Here is a 14,260-nt window from a genome sequence, read left to right as displayed (position 1 = left end):
TTACTCAGCTTCCAGCTTGCTGTCCTACAGCTCACAGGGGCTTATTATTAATGGCCCTGTAAAACAAAATACAGCCTGTTGTATCTTAATTCAATAGTCAGTAATGACCAACTTAGAGAAATCATTTTAGACCTATGGGTTTTCTAAGGCCTTTTGAAGGTAATGGCAGTAAAATATGCATATATTAATGTTACTTGTGGAAGGCAGAATATAGTGGCAGTATAAGCAATAATACAGCACTGCGTAATAAAAATTGAAAATTCTTTTCCCTAAGTGTAAATATAAAACACCTCTGGGGGACATATCTGAAGGAAGAGTGTTTCAATAACACATAGTTAAACTCAAAATTATATTTTTCAAAGCTATCCAAGTATAGTCTAATAAATAAACCATAAAATAAAACAACATTTTACAAGGAAGACTCATACTGTATTTCAAGCTTTTTGCCACTCTTAAAATCATTATTTAATATGGACAGTTTTAGTCACAAAATTTCAAGAGTTTATTCAATATCTTTTATGTGCTTTACAAGGTTATTAGAGAATTTATTTTCTCTTTCCCTTACAGATTGGAAGGTGGGCAGTGATATATGAGCTTTCACATTTTATTTATTCACCAAACTGTTCCAGATGTGATCCCATCATTTATCCACTGACACATCAAACCTGCTGTGTGACCTTTACAGTGACCTCTTTACAACATTTGCTTTCATGCTCTTAAAGTTATAGCAGCTTAACAGTGCTTGCTTCAGTGGGAAGACAAGAGAACTGATATTGGGGGGGAGCTATAATTTAAAAATAATAAAAACTTAATTCCTCTCCTACAATATGAAAACTAAGTCCAGGTGGTAAACTAGCCGGTGGAGTTATATTCCCAGAAATGTTTCAATCATATCTTACCCCAAACAGTATTTCACTCCATGGACTTGGAATGTACTGGATTTGCACGGGCTAAATTTAGCCAGGCACCAAGTTTCTCTCCGCTTTTTGTGATTTGTCACGGCAATAAGCATTCTTGGGGAGATGTGCCTTTCATTACTACACAGCAGCGAATAGAAGGAGGGTTCGTCCACCTGCAGTTTTCCTTTTTAAAGGGGAAAAAATTACTTACAGCGCATCCAAACTTTCCATTAACTAAAAAAAATCTACTTCATTATGACCTTAGTGTTATGCAAAAAAAGAACTCTGGCGTCATGTCTCGGGGAGTCAGTGAGCATGAGAAATTATTTCAGGTACAGATCATTCATTCCAGGCAACTCCCAAAGCTCGGACCTGGCCAGCTGGGAGTTTCTAGGAGTCTGGTGAACTTTTCCTTAGTATTTTTTTGTTTTATGTACTTCCACATTTGGGCTGATATCAGCAGTAGACATGCCTCCGTTGTGGTTTCCACAATATTTATGGCTCAAGAGGTAACAGGAAGTATTGAGAAGCAAGCACACATGCCTGTTCGCACACACGCGCACATACACACACACACACACACACACACACACACCCCTTAGTGCTACACGCCGAACTACCAGCTCCCCCAGCCCTCACTTTAATTTCACTAGGAAAAATTCCCACCGACTTAAAAAGGAGTGTTTCTGCGTGATATGTACGAAACAGGCAAACGCTGGAAGAAGCTGTATGAGAGCTTTTAGAGGCCTCGTGGCTTCCATGTGCCGAGCTCTGCTCTACCCACTCCCGCTTCAGACTTATCTCACAAGAATGTCTGAATTTTTGGATTCTTGTCAAAGCACAGCTTGAATTGTGAAGCCCTGAAGAAGCCCCCACTTTATCGCCTGTCCTCTTCTCCCTCCGTCCCTGCCCCAGCCTGGCGGGTGCTCTGCAGCCGGCTGCCTCCAGCCTCCCTCCGCTCTGCACTGCTCGAGGTGCAACGCGGGCGCTCGCTCCAGCATGGAGGTGCGCGTGGCCCCAGCCTGCCCTGACGTCCCCCCCACTAACGTCCGCGGTGGATCGGGACGTGCATCACTGCCGGGCGGGCATGGGAGCGCCGGTGGTGCCAGCTCACCTGTGCCCGCGCAGCAACCCCACCCGTGGCACTAAATGCAAAAGCCTGGGCAGACCCGAGGACGGGTCTCTGTCGCAGTGACTTTTAAATACCGAGCTGAAGCTGAGCATATTAAGATTCACACTCAAAGTAGAAATCAGCAGAAATGCCCCCTCCACCACCACCACCCTGGTACACAATGTTCTGAAACTGGGACTATTCTATAGAAATAATGAGGTTTCGGAATAACATCTTAAACAGCCCTTTTTTTGGAATATTAGTTCATCAATAATGGAAAAGTGACATCAAAGAAAACACGCTTGTTTCTTTAGGTGTAAATCAAAACACAAAGCTAAGCTGGTAAACAAAACAATGCATTAACCTAATGTGCTTTGAAAACAGATGAACGGTACAAATAGTAGATCTGAAGACGCCAGCAGGAGAATATTATGAAGATATCTGGAAGCATAGCTTCCAGGTTAAGTGATCACAGAAAGATTACAGTAACACACCACCACCAAGTGATTAATTCTCAGAAAAAAGAATGGTGCAGCCTTGTTTTGATCACTTTTCTAGTTCGTGTACTTGTGTTTCAGCTGGAGTCATACTTTAAATAAACAGAGCTGAGATTTGGATCTTTTTAACTAACCCTCACAAATAAAATTCAAGTGAGCTCCTCCACTCATTTTCTATTGCTTATTCCTGCTAGAAGAGGAAATGCAACTGTTGTTTTTTGGAAGCCACAAATTTGCAAGGGTCTGGGGCGCAAGCTGGCAGGAGGATCAGGCTCCTAGATGTTTGTAATTGAAAAGGACGTGAAGTAATGAAGTAATTTCCCTGTCCCTATTCTCCATGTTTATCAGAGGCCTGTCTGCAGTGGAGGAAGGGTGACAGGGTAATCTGAGCCTCCACAGAAAACCTGCTTTTTCTCCAAAGTTATTTAGATTTCCATGAGCGCTGGCAGAATTTTGGAAGGAATCCAGGCGAATGAAGGAATTTGGCTGCTCTGAAGATATCATACAGGAACTTTAAAAATTGAACTGATTTATGCCCTGTAATGTTTTCAATACTGTATAAATTAAGTTTGAGTTCCTAGACTGGATTTTAAGAAGAAATTTTATATGTTATGAGCCATGAAAGAACTAGAGAAAAAAATCTTATTGTATGATAATTCCACCTCTCCCATCAGAAGTGCTAGACTTTGCATATATAATGTGTTCAAAGGAATAATATGGAAAATGCATTACTTTGTAGCATCAAAGGATGTTCCAGAATACCTTGAGGTCCTGACAGCTATTTGGAGTTTGCTAATATCTTACAGCACTGTGAAAGATATTAGCAATATAAAGTTTATATGTTCTGTTCACCATTGACTAAACTGTAGAGCTGGCCTTGGGAACACCGTAAGCTTCTGAACTATAGCATCTAGAAAGTGTAACCTAATCGAAGAAAGAAAATTATCTCCTACAGAGAACTGCTTAAAGCCACCTTTAGTCTTTCATGTGCAGATGGTTACGTCTGGGTTTTTCCCCTTGTGAACACACTAGCCTATGTCAAACACCCTGAGCACCGAGTCCCACCAAACCGTCTCAGGAAGTCCTCCAGCATCAATAAACAGCCATGCGCTTGCTGAAGCTTTACGATAAACTGTGAGGCTTTCAAAGGAACCACAATTTGCACATCTGACAAACATAAATATGTTTACCCATGGTGCCTTGTCCTCAGGTGGAGGGAGATACAGCTGTAAGTAGCTAAATATATTTTCCTGTTTTAATCATCCATGGACACAACCTCAGCTGGTGATCTAAAGGTTGAGTCACAGTTGATCCCTTATTTGATTAATCACCAGCCTCCTCGGAGATTCGAGTCATGTTTCTGGTTCAGAGGTCAGCGCATGCAAAAGGCCATTACCAGTGAGCCGTTAACATCTACGCTAACAAACATCTAGCATGTACCACTGCAGCAACTGTAAATGGGAGAGCTGCAGAGCACGCATCTTAGTGCTCAAACAGGTCCCTAACTCCGAAACCTGAGGAAGAACATCAAGAGTATGAGAACAGGGAATAGTCATTTAGAAATGTGATCAATGGAAACTCAGGTGAAGGTTACTTTTTTCTGGAGCCTGAAAGAATAACCAGGAAATTAACAGAAACCAATAAAGATAGTGGAGAGTCACCAGAGAAGTGAAATGGTAAAATGCAAGCTGAACTGATTGCCAAACCACCCTCTGTGAGTTTAGGAAAGTGATGCAGGTGAAGAGCCATTCACCAGGCAACCAGAAAAAGAGCTATTCAGGAGGCAACTCTTTCATAGGCAGAAGCAGACCATCTGCTGTGGGGTTACTGGTATTTTTTAGTATACCAAATACTTAAACAGAGGGAAGAGAATCTATTGTTCTTATTTACTGTTATACACCATTGTTCTTCCATCCCTATATTTTGAGTCACCATTTCAAAAAAGAGCTCTGCCTTTTCTGACCACAGTTTTCAATCCATGATTACTTGTACGCAGCGTCATCACAAGCACATATTTGTGCAAAAGCATTCAACTCTGCGCCTTCCCATGTGCAGGTGAGATCATCAGACAATTAACTGTTGGTACAAATGGTGTGCGTGGGCATATTAAAATAAAATGGAAAAAAAAGAAAATAACAAAAACTGCACTCTCTCTCTACCATGTCATTCATGGTATATAAGATACATATTACCAGAGCCTTTTGAATCTAGGCAACAAGATCTCTATTCCTGCCTTTTGTGACATTTATAGCTTCAACCTCAATTTGCCAGTTGGGACAAATAACAATCTCACCCTTTCAGCAAACCATCATCCTAAGAATGTATCTTCTTCTTTTTCCAAAATGCAGGCTTTCTCTCCCCCTACATGCCTATAATCTTGGCGTGTCTAAGGCATGAACATGAACTAACAACAGACCAATACCACTTTTTCTAGCTGTAAGAATGTAAAAACCAACACTGTCCTTAGTTCTGTGGAGAAACCTGGAAAATTAGCCCATTGGGAATGGGTGGTTCCATGGATACTCCCAGCAGAGTGGAAAAAGCTCCAGATTTACAGTGCGATCAAAATTATATTTTCAGTTATATTTTCCATTGTGTGGCTTTTTTTCCTCTGCTGAAGTATTCTGCAGGCCTTAAAGTGTCCTGTATCTTAGCACAGCAATGGAATTCAGAGGTCTTGGGATATTGCTTGAAAACAGTACACCAAGAGGAAATTGTGCAATCAATTCCATGAGAATGCCTCCCTCAGCAATAAACACTGCCTGTGCCAAATAAATGGGTGATGTGCGTCATAAATTTCCTTTTCCTGTCAGAGCAGCCACAAGAAATGGATGAAGTTATGCACATTTGTATAAAAATAAAAACGTGTTATTTGCTCTCCAGTATACTGCGGACAGGCCATTCCAGGCACCGAGGAGTCGCCGAGTGCCTGCTCAGGCTCCTCGCACCAAGCAGCCAAAGGCAGCACTACCACGCTATCCGCCCTTGCACTCAGTGGAAAGCAAATTCAGTTTTCCTCGCAGCCTTATTACACTGGTCCCAGCCTGACTGCTTGAAATACAAGAATGCCTTAATTTTTGCAAGCAATTTAAGCCCCCATCGATGAGGTCTAGTTTTTAAAGATGAAGTGTTTGCCACTTGCCAAAAACCAGATCTAGGCACAGCTGAACAGCCCAAGCTTGATAGTCCAAAACCACTAGCTGCTGGAGTGAAAAGTCAGGATCTTTTATTCTCGTTTTTCTAGGTAGTATTTTTCCCAGTGACAACACTTAGAGAGTCAAGAAACTAACCTAACCCCACCACCCTTGCACACAAAGTTCAGCTCCCCATCTGAGGTAAATGGGCACAGGTCACTGACTATAATGCTGCTCAGAAAGCTTACCCAATACGGGGGTTGAGACGACAACAAAATTCAAGACTGTTTTACTTTAAGAAGGTGCCATTCCAGTGGAATTACTAACTGGAGAAAAGTATTACTCACTGCAACCGAGGGTGAGACCATCTGATCCAGAGCCCCTGTGTTTGCCTGTGGAATAATGCCGTGAAGGTCCCCTTGCACCTCTCCAGAGCGTTCCCGACCAGAGCGTGCACAGACACACAGAGGTACCGTCTCTGCCTCTTCGTCGGCTCTGCTCATATCCCCTCCTCATGAAATAACTCATCTTTACCAACTGCTTCCATAGGATTCCTGGCTCAACTAGGGGAAAAGAGAGAGCTGTCAACACTGATATATTAGAAATACAATTCAAGCAGCTGCTATTTGTGTTTTATTTTTAGACGTCTTAATTTTTTCTCTCAGACTGATTTCAATCTCTATAATATTATTCTTTTTCCTAGGTCAAACATCTGTTGTATTAAAAGGAAAATAAACTCATTTGCATTATCAAGTTTACATCTTTCCATTTATACTTTACCACAACTGCCTCACCAGGAATTGTCCTGCTCTGCTCTCTGTTACTTCATGAATTACAGGGTCCTTAAGCAGATCTTGGCATGAATTTAGCGTCAATAATTTCTAAACAGGCCTTAACATGATAAACCACAACTGCTCCACAGCAGGGTTTACAGGCAGTGTCCATACTGCCCTGAGATGCAGAGGAGCTGGTGGCATGGCACCCTCCTCCAGTGCTTGGCAGGTGCAATGGGTGGCATCAACAACCCGTGGCGAGGGCTTGCTCTGGCCAGGACAGAAGTTGTTGCTGGCTGTCTTTAACAGACAGCAGAGACACAACTACAGCCTGTCACAAAATGTACAGAGACACAACGTCAGCAACAGTAAACTAGTGTAACTCTTTAAAGTATGCTGTCGGCTGTAGCAGCCGGGCACAGGGCCCCCGGGCTGGCTATAGGACTGGTACCAGTGAGCCGTGGCACTTTGTCCTGTGTCCTGTTAGTGCTCACAGACACTCAACCAAACCAATCCAGAAAGCAAGAAGCAAGTTCCTACACCCGAACCTGATTTAAGCTAGCAAGAGCAAAGCTACTCGAACCCTAGGAGGGCTCTGCAGTTCTCGCTCTGGCCTTTGTGCCTGAGGACCACTGGCAGGACTCAGCACCTCTGTTTTGCTCTTCTACTTCCCAAAGAATAGAGCCATAGGAAAAAAAATTAAAAGAAAAAATCCTAGCTCTTTGATGCACATATGAAATCAATGGCAGTACATTGATTTGACCCCAGCTGGCTTTTCATACACTGAAATGCCAATCTCTGCTCCTCTGTGTCAAAAGGAGCAGATAGTTAGAGCAAGGGGAATAGAGTAAGATAATAGCAGTAGCCCAGATGTGTTTCTCACAAAGATGCTACTCTCATGTTTGGTCGCTTCCAAGAAGACCAATTGGTTCAGCTGTCAGAGGACAGAACCATACAATAGTCAATGAGGAAAGGACTGTCTCTCTTCCCCAGAAGGACAGGTGAGTTCCTCAGGAAACCAAAGAAATCTCTGGTGAGACCTGATTATTTTTCTTGCAGCTCATACCTGATCTTTGGATGCTTACTTTTCTCCTCTGCTGCTATTTCTGCTCTTCAAGCAATAAAGAGGATTAGAGCTGTAATAGTTTTCTGCCATGTCTTTTATACAAAAACCTTTACTTTTCTGTCAGACTTTGCTCTAAGAAAATGACAATTTACAAACATGAAAAAATTTGCTGATATTTCCTAAGGTTAAGAATAAAAAAGGCTATCTCCATGTGCTCACATTTGGTCTTTTAGGTAAGTAGGCATGCTCTCTGTAATTCTACTTAAATACTAGGGTATGATAGATTTCCGCAGCAGCCTTCTTTTCCCCCAAACATAGGATGAAAAGGCCTCATGCATAGAAAAGAACACACAGCGTGAACAATTGTGTGCAGAACAGATTTTCACCCTGATCCAGACCTACAATATATTTCTAAGCAGCAACAAAGCCTTTATTTGCTGATCGTCAAAGCAGTAATTTTGCTAGCACACAGCTGGCCACAGGAACATCCTTTCCAGCTGCCTGTTTATGTTTTTTGCTGACGATGTGATCTTAGAGCAGCACATGGACATCCCTCCAAGCCCCCTTCCTCCCTGGTGTGGCTCAGGTGGGAATACGGAGCCACCTTAGCCAGCCCATCTTCCCTTCCAGACAGGCCAGAGGTGACATGAGGACTCGCTTCTGCTGACACATTCCTCACACCAGTGCAAGACTGAACTAAAATAGGTCCTGCCTGCCAGCTCTCATGCTCAAAGGTTGCTGGCCAACCCACCAAACTGGTTTGCCCCCAGACAGGTGAAGTCTTGAGGGCCTTTAGTCAACATACAATCCAAAGGTCATCTGCAAAGATGATACACTCCCAACATCATCCCTTTCACCTTCACCTTCTTGTTTCAACCTGCAGGGGAGCAGGCACTTTTGCTGCAGGTGGTTAACAACCAGAGTGCCCTTTGTCCGGCACTTGCCCCATCACTCCACCATCATCTTCACCTCAGGGCTCCGGGAAACACACAGACCTCCAGAGTCTGTTATATCCAAAGTCGCCCCCCACTCAGACACCTCAGAAATCAAGGTGTTTCCAAGGGAGGTCATGGACTTGAATCTATAGCCTAGAACTGTAGTGCTGCCGGTCTAGAAAAAAATGCTGGGAGTTGTGAAAGAGCAGGGTTTTGTACAATGGTTTGAATAGCTAGCTGCTGGTTCCAGCCCAGTCAGAAAGCCTCACAAGTAGGGCCTTATTCTGGAACTTCAAGTATTTCTGTTCCCAAAGGGCACCAGGGTATGGAGAATCATGCCACAGTTTTTATGGTTAAATCAACATTTCTTTTCAGTCTCTGAAGGGCTGGGAGTTTCTTTGGATTGTGAAAGATGGCCCATGTCCCAGCTCTGTGTGTGACATACTCTTCTAGTGACAAAGTTCACACATTGAGCCTCAGTCAAGAATTCACACACAGCCTGAAAGTTGCTGGCACCCACAGCTTAAAATTAAGATCACATGAGACTCAGCTTTTCTTTCCCTTGCCCAGCTACATCCAAGAAAAGGGCCAAATGACTCTTTTTGACCTTAAGATTTGGAAGATAAATCCTATCATCTGGCTTTTACTTACGTCTTCACTTCTAGCTATAATTTATATTTAAATGTTTCTTTACATTCTCCACACCACACACTGTCATGGTACATTATGGCATGACCATTTCCCACAAGATAGCAAAGGAACATTTTCAAAAGCAGCTTAAAGAGTTAAAAGCACAAGTTGCCTGTGAAAATCTTACCCAGAATGGTTCTATGAGCAGGGAAGTTACGTGAGCAGCAGAATGTGCATCCTCACCTCAGAGGTGCCAAGAGATTATTTGGGCAAGTTACTTTAAAGACCTGAAATTAAAGGGATAAAAGGCTGGTTTGGCAAGTTGAAATAGCAAGGATAACTCCATGGATTTCACAGCACAGCCAGTTCTGCTCCAGGGGATTTAAACAGCAATAATAATAATAATAATGAATTTTCATGTTAGACAGCTATTCTATCAGCCTTTTGATTTTTGTATCAGTTAATGAACACAAAAAGGTATCATTTTAGTGAAATATTAATTGCTGTCATTTAAGCTTCTGTGTCGATTGTGACTAGCAATTAATAGTTTAAGGTACATACAGATCTAAAATGCTCGGCATTCCTCCAGGGGTTGTGGTTGGCTTCGAATCTTAGCTCGCCAACCCACACCGTATGTGTCAAGTGGTCAGGGCTGGGGAAGAGAGGAGCAGAAGAAACAGGTATTATGACAGTTTGTCAAGTGCATTTCTTACCTGGCACAACTGTGTTGTGTTGACTGCCTCTGGGCATTGATTGACAAGCTTACCGTAATCCTAGGGAAAGCAAAATAAGATTGTGCCTTGTACAGCTCAAATGAAATCAGCTGTCCTCAACAGCTGGGTAAATTCAGAGCAACTTGCTGAACTTGCTCTGAATTTACACCAGTGAAAACAAAGGAAGATTTTTGGTCTGGAATTTTTATGATTAGAAACAGCCATACTATTGTGAACTCTGCTGAGTGTGGAGGAAAGCCACATCTAAGAGTTTCAAAGGTCAGCTTGTGCAATATTGCCTGCCCTGCCTTCAGTTTGATTGCTGAGTTTCTCCTCTTCCACAGTAATGACTTTGATTTCTTTCTATCCCATTCCATGGGGGAAAAAAGTATTGTTCTTTCTCCTGAACAGTCAGTCCATAAAACTTGTATTACTTAAGGTAACAATCCCTTCATTGGAGACTGGGCTTCTTCAGGATTCAGAACAGGCAAGGTGACCAAATAGTGACTAATAGGAGGAGGAGAAGCAATATATTAGGGAAAGACAAACCAAGATGCTGGGGTAGGGGAGAAGGAGGGAAGGAAAAGGGAAAAAACTAAAAGAGAGAGGGAAGTTGGAGGCAAGTGAGAAAGAGAGAGATGGAGAGAGAAAAACTCAGGATAAAAATGTAGCTGACTTCAAAATTCCTAACCTCTGTTAGAGCTTAAAGGGGAACTTCTCTGTGCCCCTCATTTCTTTTTCAGATGATGAATGAATGGGGTGGGTGGAAGCCTGCAGAGGACAAGCCCAGTGTCTTACCTTGGTTCACATGTTCGGTTCCTGAGGACTGCTCTGCATTTCCATGTGCTAGAGCATGTTGTGGTACAGTAGCCAACACCGCTGACAATATTCCAGATGGGATCTAATGCCTTTCACAGTAACAGGCATGTCACCTCTTTTGTTTTATATCCTGTCCCTCTTCCAGGACAGCCTTGTCTCTCACTTGCCCTTTTACTACAGCTGTGAGCTAGGGCTGATCATTTCAATGATTTTTCCAAAAGAAACTATCCCCCCGACTCCTTACCAAGTACCTCTCTTAAACCCCATGCTGAATGCTCGCTCTGTTTAGCACCGTTGCCCCATCTGGTTCCTTGCTTGCAGATTAATTACTTCACATTTGTCTGCGCTGAACTCCATTTTGCCATTTGCTGGCAGAGTCACTGAAGAGCTCTGGGTCCTGGTGAATCTGCTCGAATTGCACCTGGCCCTTGGGAGACCCTAGTCCAAATTCTCACTTCCCTTATCCCACCGCAAACCTGGAGTAACTTCCCAGACATCAGTAGCTTCACATTTACATGATGCTGCTGAGGGGCAGGCTCACTCTTTTCAAAAAACTCAGCCAAATAATAAATACACTGTCTTCTCTAAAACACAGGACAGTATGGCAGGGTGGTGGCAGCACCTCACGATGGCCCCAGAGATGCCAGTGACTCCAGACTCCTGCTGACAGCTGTATCCATCCAACACAGGCACAACAGGCTCCCTGCTGATCAGGTTAGGACTTTCTGACTAGAAAAGGGTCAGCTAGGAGGCTTTGTTGCTGTTGGTGCCAAACCTGGGCTGCCTTATCGACATGAGCATGGCGGGACATCTTTGTGCTGTCTGGATTATGCATTACAGAGGTCCTGAAACAGTCCCATGAAGAGCCTTCTGCCAGCTTGAAAAGTTTTCATCTGTGCTTATTGTCTCATACCTGCCCTTGAGCAGGTTTTGATCCAACAGCCTCTATTACCTCCTCTTCCTTTACCTTTTGCCTTAGCTATTAATCTCTGATGTGGAACTTTGTGAAATGCTCTTTGAAACTCTAAGCGCACTGCTGAATTTCCCTTATCTAGCCTGGCAGTAATATCTTCAAAGAACTCCAGGAGGTTAGTTAAGTATGACCTCCTCTAGCTTCAAGCTCAGCTTCCCAGCAAGCTCTTCACTTCATTGCTAGAGATGAGAGGAAGAGGACAGGGAACTCTGGGACAAAGAGGCACATCGGCATTACAATAAAACCAGCAGCAGACATGGAAATGCTCCCACTGCCCAGCTCTTTTTAAAATTACATTGGTGACACCCTACCCCCTAACTGTACCTTTGTGTTTTACAAGGGCCCAATGCAAATCCTTTCAGGCAAGCTGCCACTATCCACAGAGGGGAGGGCCTCCAAAGCAGCACCAGAAATTTCTGAAAAAAAGCTGAGGAGTCAACTGCACATTCTGTGCCTTTAGGTATCCCCCCAAACCCCAAATGCCTGTTGTCAGGTTCTCAACTGTCATGTCTTCCATCCATGGATTCATTTTAGACTACTATCAGAGGAAAAGTTTTCACCATGAAGGTGGTCAAACACTGGAACAGGTCTCCCAGAGTGGCTGTGAAATATCCATTCCTAGAGATACCTGAAAATCAGCTGGATGAGGTCTAAGTTTAAAGTTCGTCTAACTTCAAAGTTGGCCCTGCTTTGAGCAGGAGGCTGGACCACAGACTTCTAGAGGTCACTTCCCAACTAAATTATTTTTATGATAAGGGTTATCTGTAGCTTTTATCTTCCTTTTGGGCAAGCCCCATCTTCCAGGTCCTAATCTGTGAGTCCAGGAAGTCAAACCACACCTCAAGCCTAATTAAAACTTCTCTGTTGCCCTTCCAGAACATCAGCTGGGATTACATACGGCTTGGTGAGTTCCCCCCTTCTGCAGCAGCCCCAACAGTATTTAAAGTTTATCTCTACAATGAAGTAGTGAGTCCACATTTTAATTCCACTTCCACTTGCAATGTGCAGAATTTCCCTTTGCACTGTGCTTTCTGCTCCCTAGCAGAGCACCTTGCTGTGTTTCCATTCACACATCATCTCTTGCTGGTTTCTCATTTACATCATAATACCCTGAGCTGCTGTTTACACTGAACTGCACAAAGGTATGTTTTACATCTTACTGTGGTGTGATCATTAACATCACACTGCTGGCCCCAGGGAGTTTCATGACTGGATTCAGATCCATCTGTCCTGTGTTCCCAACAGGGGTTCCCCCTGCAGGCCTGAATATTTTGGCAGGAGACAATTCAAAACGTGCAAAACACTATATGTCAGGCAGAATGTTTTGCCTTAAATGATGATCTATTATATGAATGTGCCTACTGTTTTGTATCTTACCTCTTTAAAGAACAGCTTCTTCAGAAATCATGGTGCAATTTATGTTCCACGAGAACAAAAGCGTTAGCTATACTTGCAGTGAGGTAAATATTCTTAACGTTCTCAATTTATACACAAACTCAATCAAAAAAGAAGAAAAAAGATACACGATAGATTTCCTTATTTACAAATGATACAGGGTTAGTAGGTTTTGGTGTGTTCTCTTCGTAGGTTTATATCTCAAAGATATATGTAATGTTTCCACCACTGGCATCTGTGTAGCCCAGCTGGAAACCAAAGTAAGGATGCACATGATGATGCTTCAAATTTAACCAACAAAGCGACAGATGATATTGCTCTGAGTGCTAGGCCGTGGGGGAGGCATGAACCAAGCATTTCAAATGTGATGAAGAGCCATACTGTCCACAGGCAGTGGAAGGCAAGTAGCGGGAAGGAGAGAGGGAATAGCTGCAAATCTACTTTGGAAGTAAAGTCCACCTAGCAATATAGGCAAAAACAGGAGCTACGAATTAAAAATGAGGATGGTTAATGTGCCTTTTCCTGATAGGAAGTTTTGTAGATATTCTGTCACTTTGAGGGTTGGTTTCAGTAGAAGATACAGACAGTCCTTTTTCTTTCCTCAGTTGTTTTCCACATCTAGGGCCTATTGCAACTGCCCTCGATTCCCTTCCACTATGTCTGTCTACTGTTTGCTCAAGTACATTAGATTAGATCCTTCAAGATCAGATTTTAAGGAAGATGTGCAGATGGACTGAAATCAGCAGGGTTATTTTTTTTTTACCTTCAAGTGTGAGAACAGAACTTAACTCACATTCTGCCCTCTACTCCTCTGTGTCCTTGGGGGGAAGAGACACCTTCATCTGCAATGGTGGGAAATGCTTCTCCAGCTTTGAGGACAAAAGTCTTTCCTGACACTTTGCACACAGTAGGCTCAAAATTGCAGCCTGAAAATGGCTGGGTACTGTGAAGAAAATAGGAAAAAAGAGAAAAAAAATATTATTAGTGAAATTATAAATATGACAGAGCTTATCCTAAACAATAGCAATCTCTGTAAGCTTCTCAGAAATTGCAATGCATGCACTTGCCAACAGAAGTGCCCTCAGGAGAGATCCACAACACAAACTGGGCCCCTAGGCTGGCTTTGGGCTGTGTCCTTTCATCAGTAGTACACAGTTCAGGCTGACCTTTAACTAGGAAAAATAAAAAGGGAGGTGGCTGTTACTGAGTCACTTGGAGTGAAAAAATAAGGTGTTAGTTACGATAGGGAAGAATGGAGAATATTTAGAAAATTCTGAGAGGCAGAATATTTTGAGAACGTTTCTGGATGGGACAG

The sequence above is a fragment of the Dromaius novaehollandiae genome, chromosome 11 (assembly GCF_036370855.1).
Source record: "Dromaius novaehollandiae isolate bDroNov1 chromosome 11, bDroNov1.hap1, whole genome shotgun sequence".
NCBI classification, from domain to species: Eukaryota; Metazoa; Chordata; class Aves; order Casuariiformes; family Dromaiidae; genus Dromaius; species Dromaius novaehollandiae.
Note: the sequence above shows the minus strand (reverse complement) of the source record.